Genomic DNA, 9,997 nt, shown 5'->3' with positions numbered 1-9,997 from the left:
TCACCTCTGTGGTCATGAAATGCTTTGAGAGGCTGGTCAAGGACCACATCTGTGCCTCTCTCCCTAGTAACATGGACCCACTGCAGTTCGCATATAGGGCAAACAGGTCCACTGACGATGCGGTCTCCCAAGTACTACACAACACACTAGCTCACCTTGACAGACAGAAGGGGGGCTATGTGAGATTGCTGTTCATTGACTATAGTTCAGCTTTCAACACCATAGTCCTCACCAGACTGGTTGACAAGCTGATCGAGCTGGGTCTGAGCTCCGCTCTGAGCGCCTGGATACTGGACTTTCTGACCTCCAACACCATCACCCTGAGTATCGGGTCCCCCCAGGGCTGTGTTCTGAGCCCCTGCTGTATTCACTGTACACACATGACTGTGTGGCCAGGTTCTGCCTCCAACTCCATAGTGAAGTTTGCGGACGACACAGTGATGGTAGGGCTGATCTCTAACAATGACGAGAAGGCCTATCGGGAGGAGGTTGATGAACTGGCACGCTGGTGCCGGGATAACAGCCTACTCCTGAACATGGTAAAACCAAAGAGCTGATCGTGGATTTTAGGAGAATACAGCAGGGGACACACACGCCACTGTGGAAAAACGGGGCTATCGTAGACAGGGTAAGCAGTTTAAGTACCTGGGAGTCCACATCACAGAGGACCTGACATGGTCAACACACTACATGTAGATTCTGTGGTGAAAAAGGCGAAACAGCACCTCTATCACCTGAGCCAGTTAAGGAAGTTCAGAGTATCGGGGAAGATACTCACACCTTCTATTCGGTGCTGTAGAGAGCATTCTGACTGGAAACATCACTGCCTGGTTTGGAAACAGCACGGCACAGGACAGGAAGGCACTCCAGAGAGTGGTGCACTCAGCAGAGCGTACTACAGGTATTGCACTACCACCCTGCAGGACTTATATAACAGGAGGTGCAAATCCAGAGCCTGCAAAATAATGAAAGACCCCCACCACCCCAACAACAGCCTGTTCAAGCTGCTGCGGTCAGGCAAGCACCTACGTACACACGCTGCGAGAACAGAGACTCCGGCTCAGCTTCTTCCCCCAGGCCATCAGAACACTGAACACTGAACTCTCCACTCACAAGTACACATGAGCACACACACACACACACACAACACTGCAACCGCTAAACAATCACTTTAAACAAAATGTCACTTTAAAAATGGAAAAGTCACTTTAAAGAAGGAGGTATTGTATAGTATAGTTTAGATACATTAAGTATAAAATTACGGAGTTAAAATTGTAAATTGTATATTGTATAGTAGTGTACCAGTATCTCAGGAACTTAGCATGTCTTTTTTTATCATGCACATCTTGTGTCTTACCTATTTTCTTTTTTTCTTCTATGCCTATTTTATTATTGTATTTTGCACAATCGATGCGGGCAGGACCACCCGCATTTCACTGTATGCCCTAGTATGTATGTGACAAATAAACCTCTTGATTCTTGATTCTTGACTACCCGATGGTCTTCCTACATCAGCCTCTGGACCGGAACTCATGAAATCATCATCTCCGTCATCGCCATTCTCCTCCAGACAATTCACCATCCACCCCCTCCTTCAGAGCTACAACGGCCAGGTACAATTAACCCTTTCACTGCCACATGACAGAAGGTTAACCCTTTACTATCACACAACCGACGGTCGCCGGTTGCCAATTGTGATATTTGTTGTTTTTGATATTTAGTTACATTTGTGTTTATGTTTACAATTAAATGTGATTATTCAACTTGGTACCACTTTCCCCCTCCCTCCTCCTCCTTCTCTCTCCCTCTCTCTCCCTCCCATCCATCTCCTCTCCCCTCTCTCTCTCTCTCTCTCTCTCTCTCTCTCTCCTCTCTCTCTCTCTCTCTCTCTCTCTCTCTCTCTCTCTCTCTCTCTCTCTCTCTCTCTCTCTAACCATTTCGATTGTGCAAATACAATAATAAAATAGGCATAGAAGAAAAAATAAAATAGGTAAGACACAAGATGTGCATGATAAAAAAAGACATGCTAAGTTCTCGCAGCATGTGTACGTAGTAAAGGGTTAACCTTCTGTCGCGTGGCAGTGAAAGGGTTAACCCTCTGTGTATTGTCGCAGTGAAAGGGTTAACCGTTTTGGTAGTGCGGCAGTGAAAGGGTTAATTTAGGAATTATAATATGTTAATGTTCAGCTCAAAGGGCATTATCCACTTATACTATGGCCAACGGCCAAAGATTAAATGAAATAAAATAAGAAGCATTTATTTATGTTTCCATGCATTTTGCATTCAACATTAACACTTGTGTACGAAAGTGCATTCCATTTGGTAAAAAATAAAAGATTCAGCCTGATTTTCTCGTTATACCGAGATAAAGACTTCAACAAGAAAAAAGAAGAAGAAAGGATTTCTTCTCAACTCACAGCAACTCAATTATTATGTTTTGTTCCTGTCACTCAATAAATCCTATGTGGACGTTTGGTTCTAGACTGCAGTGTGAGTCTCATTGCACCTGTATCACACTGGGTAAATAATAGGCCAAGTTACATGTAAAATGTCTCACTCCCCATCTCTGTCTGGGCAACTGTGGCCTAACGCTTGAAACGCACCGGGGCGCGCGCAGGCACTCGCAGGTTTTGTGCGAGAACAGCTCACGTGGCCGTCCACACCGAGTCCGACTTCAGAGCGGGTGGAAGCGCACGGAGGAACGACATTACATGGAACAGCTGTAAATGCCATAGTCTATTGCGAAGTCAGTCGCGTTTGAAGATTCTTTTAAGATTTCCAGTTCCAGTATTCTATTGTCCATTTGCATGTATAATTAACCAGTTATTATCTAATTAATTAGAATGTTAGAATGTATTTTAGAATGATGAAATCAGTGTGACTGTACTCCTGAAAAAGTATAGTATGGTTTATTTCTATTTGGGGAAGATACAGACATATTAGCTGGTTGAACAACGTCTATATGTGTGGTAATAATGCAGATATTGAGTGTATTTCTATGGAAATGCGCGTGGTGCACGCCTCTGAATCCAAAGTGAAAAAATACGCTTCCAGCCCACGAGTCGCCCGCCCGCTCGCGGCCGGTTTAAACAGCGATGCCCATTAACATGGGAGCAAAAGTGAAGCGCTGATCGCCCGCCCACCTCACGGCCGCGTCCTGCATTCGGTGCGTTTGGGCCATAACGCCCCGAACTCACTGCTCACGAACGAATTTCACGTGCGGCTCCCTCGTGAGATCGCGCGCCTGGTCAGGCACACTGGACCTACGACTTGAGCGTGCGGAAGCGCACCGAGGAAGGCATATTTACATTGGGACAGCTGTAAATGCCTAGTCTATGCAAAGTCAGTCATTTTAGAATGATGATCAGTGTGACTGTACTCCTGAAAGAGCAGCGTGTAGCCCCAGCAGCAGCAAGAGCTTATTATTATTATTATTATTATTATTTATTATTATTATTATTATTATTATTATTATTATTATTATTATTATTATTATTATTATTATTATTATTATGCAACATTGTAATAGTTATAGGTATAAACAAACATACAGACAAACATTCAAGGCGTTTATTTGCAGATACAGACACAGCTGGTTGAACAACATCTATATCTGTGGTAATAATGCAGATATTCAATTGTATTTCTGTGACAATGCGCGTGGCGCGCCGCCTCAAATAGGATCGAGGCGAAAAAATAGCTTGCCGCTCGCCAGCCACTCGGGAGGCGCGCTCCCGCTCGCGGCCAGTGTGCCTACTATCGTCCGTTAACATGGGAGCGGAAGTGAAGAGGCAGCCGCCCGTCCGTCCGTCCGTGTTCGTTCGTGAGCAGTGAGTTCGGGCCGTAAGACTTTCCAGCCTGGAACAGTGCTGGACCGCAGAGCGCTGGATGACGGACTGGAACAGTGCTGGACCGCAGAGCGCTGGATGACGGACTGGAACAGTGCTGGACCGCAGAGCGCATGATGACGGACTGGAACAGTGCTGGACCGCAGAGCGCTGGATGACGGACTGGAACAGTGCTGGACCGCAGAGCGCTGGATGACGGACTGGAACAGTGCTGGACCGCAGAGCGCTGGATGACGGACTGGAACAGTGCTGGACCGCAGAGCGCATGATGACGGACTGGAACAGTGCTGGACCGCAGAGCGCTGGATGACGGACTGGAACAGTGCTGGACCGCAGAGCGCATGATGATGGACTGGAACAGTGCTGGACCGCAGAGCGCATGATGAAGAGATGAATTTCATCAATAAGAAAAGTTAAAAAAAAGTCACTTTTGTGTGATAGTAAAGGGTTAACCTTCTGTCGTGTGGCAGTGAAAGGGTTAACTTCTTGTGGTTATTAATAATAATAATAATAATAATAATAATAATAATAATAATAATAATAATAATAATAATAATAATAATAATAATAATAATAGATCAAATTTATATAGCGCCTTTCATAGAACCCAAGGTCGCTTCACAATCAGGACAAAAAATAGGGCTATGGAAATAGGGGGGAAAAAGGGGATGAGGGAAGGTAAGGGATCATGGATAATCAAGTCAAGTCAAGTCAAGAGTTTTAATTGTCACGGCATACAGGTATACAATGAAATGCGGGTGGTCTTGCCCGCAACGATGTGCAATACAGTGGTACATATAATAGAATCAAAAGAAGAAACAACATTGTGCAGTAACAGATAGCAGGTAACATGGAGTGACATCTCGGTATCTGTACATAGTTATTTACAGCGCATGTGTGACATGCTAGTTAGCTTTGATAAGCTTTGATTATCAAAGCTTTGATTTGATATGATAATGGACCTAATCTAATCTAAACTAACTGATGGGGAAAGCCTTGGTGAAGAGGTGTGTTTTTAGAGCAGATTTGAAGGTGTCCAGGGTTGGGGCGTTGCGGATTTTGGGGGGGAGAGAGTTCCAGAGGGTAGGGGACGCCACGCTGAAGGCTCTGTCCCCAAAAGTCCGTAACCTGGTGCAAGGGATGGAGAGGAGACCTAGATCAGAGGCTTAATTGTATAGTATAGTTAGTTAGTATAGCATAGGGACATAGAGTAAAACTGTATATTGTATAGTAGTGTACATAGGACCCAGTGCCTTTAAGTCTTGCTCAACATTGTATTGCATTCAAGATACAAGATACAAGATACAAAAGTTTTATGTGCAATAGTACAAGTAATAATAATAAGAGTCCAACCAATAGAGTGCAATAATAAACAAGTAAACAAAGTAGGCATATCGGTATCTGTACATGAGCTATTTACAGAGCATGGCATTGGTAGGGCATGCTAGGTCCTGTGGCAGTGCAGTACACTGTTAGCTACGGATGAGGCATTGGGTCTTTATGTACACTGCTATACAATGCTATATTATACGATCTCAAGCTATACTATTCTTAAAGTGATCTTTCCTTCTGTAAAGTGTCCATAGTGTGAGCGTGTGCAGCATGAGTGAGTGTGTGCTCATGTTAAAGTGGCTGCTAGTGTGTGAGCGTGTACAGTGTGTGTGTTGTGTGTGTGCTCATGTGTGCTTGTGCGTGGAGAGTTCAGTGTTCAAGGCTCTGATGGCCTGGGGGAAGAAGCTGAGCCTAAGTCTCTCTGTCCTCGTTACTGGTGCTCGCAGGCGTTTGCCTGACCGCAGCAGCGTGAACAGGCTGTTGTTGGGGTGGTGAGGGTCTTTCATTATCCTGTAGGCTCTGGACTTTTAACATGTCTTTATCATGTCTATTTTATTATCTTCTACTTATTTTATTTACTATTGTATTATTGCATGGCCACCCGCATATCACTGTATGCCCTGGTATGTACAGTATGTGATAAATAAACCTCTTTAATCTTGAAATACTAAACTCCAATATCAAGAAAAACTTTGAATGTGCCAGAAATCAAAGCAAAGTGACTTGATTTGCTGCATTTCTGACACGTTAACTGTAGTCAGTAGTTATGATGCTTGAGACAGAGGAGTTAAACAGCCCGTAAGCAGGCAATTGACCTCTGATTACTGGAGCTATATGTTATGTGTGTCATAACCCCCCCCTCCTCAGGTCTTTACCCACTGGACTCTCCTGCCTCTTGTGTTCTTTATGATCTGGATTCAGACCCAGTTCCTTCGATGCCCAGTGGGACCAACACGTCAACACTGTCATGTTGAAAAGCAAAGAGGTTAGGAACAAACCACAACTTGACTTGAACCTTTGTCCTTTCAACGTAGAAGGGAAAGAACAATGGAAAGTAAGAGAGAGACACACAGAGAAAGAGAGAGAGAGAGAGAGAGAGAGAGAGAGAGAGAGAGAGAGAGAGAGAGAGAGAGAGAGAGAGAGAGAGAGAGAGAGAGAGAGAGAGAGAGAGAGAGAGAGAGAGAGAGAGAGAGAGAGAGAGAGAGAGAGAGAGAGAGAGAGAGAGAGAGGCAGGAGAATTGATAGGGACTGAGGTTGTGCCTTCAGGTCATACTGTGACTTGAGCTCCACTTTGACATTGGCTGCCTATGACAGGCTCTGTACCAGTCTCCTGTGGCCTGACTCAGAGGCAGCTGTGTGTGTGTGTGTGTGTGTGTGTGTGTGTGTGTGTGTGTGTGTGTGTGTGTGTGTGTGTGTGTGTGTGTGTGTGTGTGTATGTGTGTGTGTGTGTGCATGTGTGTGTGTGTGTGCGCATATCTGTGTTTGTGTGTGCATGCAAGTCCATGCCCTCTGAAACCTGTATTAGGACACACACACACACATGCATGTGAGCGCACACACTCATACACACATACACGTGTGCGTATAAGAGATTACACAGTCATATTGAAAGTGCACAGCACAGCAAAGACAGTATGAGGCCACCAAACGTACAAAGTACAGTAAAGAACACACACACACAGGGACACACACACACACACATGCGCACGCACGCACACACACACGCACGCACGCACACACACACACACACACACACACACACACACACACACACACACACACACACACACACACACACACACACACACACACACACACACACACACACACACACACACACACACACAGCTGCCTAACAGTGTTGGTTGACAGGTTAATGACTAGAAAGAGAGAAGGAATTAGTGTACTGGCAAGCATGTCCGCCCAATGCTACGCCAACAAGGCTTAATTACTCACATACTCACTGTGGCAGATTTGAGGCTGTTTCCCGATTACTGTAACTCACACAAGCTTTTGATGTGCCACTCAGTTGGCAGCAGGCCCCCAGTGTTACTGCACCACCTGTCACCCTGTAGCACCCACCCTACAGCCCGCTCACACAGATACCAGACACTTCTATTTGTATGGTGCAGATTGGTCAAAATAATTGTAAATAATATTGATAAGTATATTCATAAATGTAAATTATTATGATTATTTTTTTTACACTTTTCTCTAACGCGTCTTTGACAAATGAACTCCATAACTCTTGCATAGGAAGAAGAAGAAGAAGAAGAAGAAGAAGAAGAAGAAGAAGAAGAAGAAGAAGAAGAAGAAGAAGAAGAAGAAGAAGAAGAAGAAGAAGAAGAAGAAGAAGAAGAAGAAGAAGAAGAAGAAGAAGAAGAAGAAGAAGAAGAAGAAGAAGAAGAAGAAGAAGAAGAAGAAGAAGAAGAAGAAGAAGAAGACGACGACGACGACATACAACAACAATAGGGCTCTGGCTGAACAAGCCCCTACAAATGTTTTTTTTATGGAAATTAGTTAGGGTTTTATTGGTAGTAGTTACTGACCCTGCACCAAATGTGGGGACATTTTGGGACTTCAGTCTGGAATGCCAGGCTTGCCAATACATTAGATTAGATTACATTAAAATGTATTGTTATTATAAGGCACTAGTACAGTACAACGAAAATAAGTTTGGCATCCAACCAGAGTGCAAATATAGCAGTAAAGTGCAATTGTATTATACAATGTACAGGTGATTAAACTGGGTATACAATATTACAGAGTTGTAGTATTATTATGTACCGTGATACAGGTATAAAGACACTATGGTATTAAGTAAGTGCGACAGAAAATTGGTTTCCTGTACAGAAACAGATCAAATTTTCCTCTATTTAGTAGACAAATTATTGTTGAATCAGTCTTCTTATCAGTTTTGGATTATGGTGATGTAATTTATAGGCATCCTGCGGCATCAACTCTTAAACCTGCATATCACTCAGCTCTTAGGTTTATTACTGGTGACAGATATGGTACTCACCATTGTGTCCTGTATGATAGGGATGAAAGGCGCAACAAACACTGGTATATATTTATTTGTACAACCTGTTTATATCTTATATCTTATACCTGTTTATATCTTCTTAGATTGGAATATTGGAACCTATTCAACTCGATCGAATGACTGGATGGTTCTTAGGGTCCCTCAAGTTTGTTCTGATCTAGGGAAGTTAGCTTTTTCCTTTGATGCCTCTAACTCATGGAATGTCCTTCAACTCTCTCTGAAATTGGAGGTTCTCCCTTCCCTTAGTATGATTTCAGACCATTGTGTGACTACCTGTCAATCAATTTGTCTAGACTGTATGACATAATGTTGCGGTTTCTTTTCAAATGTATCCAAGAGTAAACATCCTAACCATGTCACAGCAGCAGTCATAGTGTATATTTTCAGCAATACGTTTGTTTATCAATAGGTTAAAGTGTTATTAGTGAGATTTTAGTTTTTGAAATGTGATCATATTTTCGTGGAGATCCGCCATTTTGAATTAGCGGTTGTCGCAGAATGATGATGATTTGTAGTCATATGAGCACAGGGCATCCAGAGCTCTCAATGAGTGTTGGAATTTCGAAAAACTACAGTACCCAGCTAATTCTATCTTCCTGCATGCAAATGACTTGTGTATGAATTATTTTTATTTCTCGGGATACTCTATCACAAAACTGAACGTTATTGGCATAGATTGGAGCACAGTTAGTGTGTCTACCTTCTGTGAACATTTAGCAACCATCTGTGTTGAAATCCGATCCAAAATGGCGGAGCCATATCCATTCTAAGAATCGAACTGTACATACAGTAGATTTCATTCTTCATTCTCGATGCACGCATGGTGATACTAAATCCAAATTGAACTCTGCCATTTGAAAGAGTAGATTTGGCCCGATCCATAGATCCATCCTCATACTATATTCTATAATAATATTTCAAATGGCATGGGTCCTGATGGCAGAATTCAGTACTGTATCTACAAAACCTTCTGTTTAATCATATTCCCTTTATTAATTTCCTTCGATTTTTTTCTACACATGATCTCAAGAAGGTACTGAACGAGCTCAGTGGCAGTTCTTCATGTCTGGTCCTTTTTAGCATAGTGTTATTCACTGTCAAAGATGCAAAGAAAAATCATAATTCATATTCTCCTTTGTTTCATCACAATTTAAGCAAGCCTAGTAATAGACACAATATTTATGACACTGGGAATACATTCCATGAGATCCATATATGTCCCTAGATACCAAGAACATGCAAATGGACCATGTAAAAGTGGAGCAATCTTCCATTTACTTAGGTATGTATTTTAGGCGGATTTTCAGAAAATAGGGCTCGGGCCTAAGAGGTTAAGATGTCATGCTAAGATGCTACTTTGGGCAGTGCCAGACCCGGCGCCATGGGCGGGCATTAGGGGGCCGGGCCCGCCCACTGAGTCAGCTGTGCCCACCCTGGTAAAAAATGTATTTATTTATTAATTTTTTTGGTCAATCAAAGTCGACTATCCAAATCCTTAGTCGGGGACAGCCCTAGTGGGCACTGATGTCAACAACAACATTACTGAAGCTAGCACGGCACTCTGTGAGAATTCGTTTTCTACCCTCAAGAACGTCTTTACAGAACATCGCCTTAGTATGCTTCATCGACGCAAGGCCAATTTAATTCAGTTGGCATTTGAGAAGGACTTAAAAAAGTTCAGGAATGAGTGGAGGGGCAGTGTTTTCACTCCCCAAACGCCGCTTGCCGCTCTACTAATGATGGTGAGTAGCCTGTGGAGGAATTTTGTTTG

The sequence above is a fragment of the Notolepis coatsorum genome (assembly GCF_963971535.1).
Source record: "Notolepis coatsorum genome assembly, chromosome: 3".
Lineage (NCBI taxonomy): Eukaryota > Metazoa > Chordata > Actinopteri > Aulopiformes > Paralepididae > Notolepis > Notolepis coatsorum.
This window is presented reverse-complemented; position numbering follows the sequence as displayed.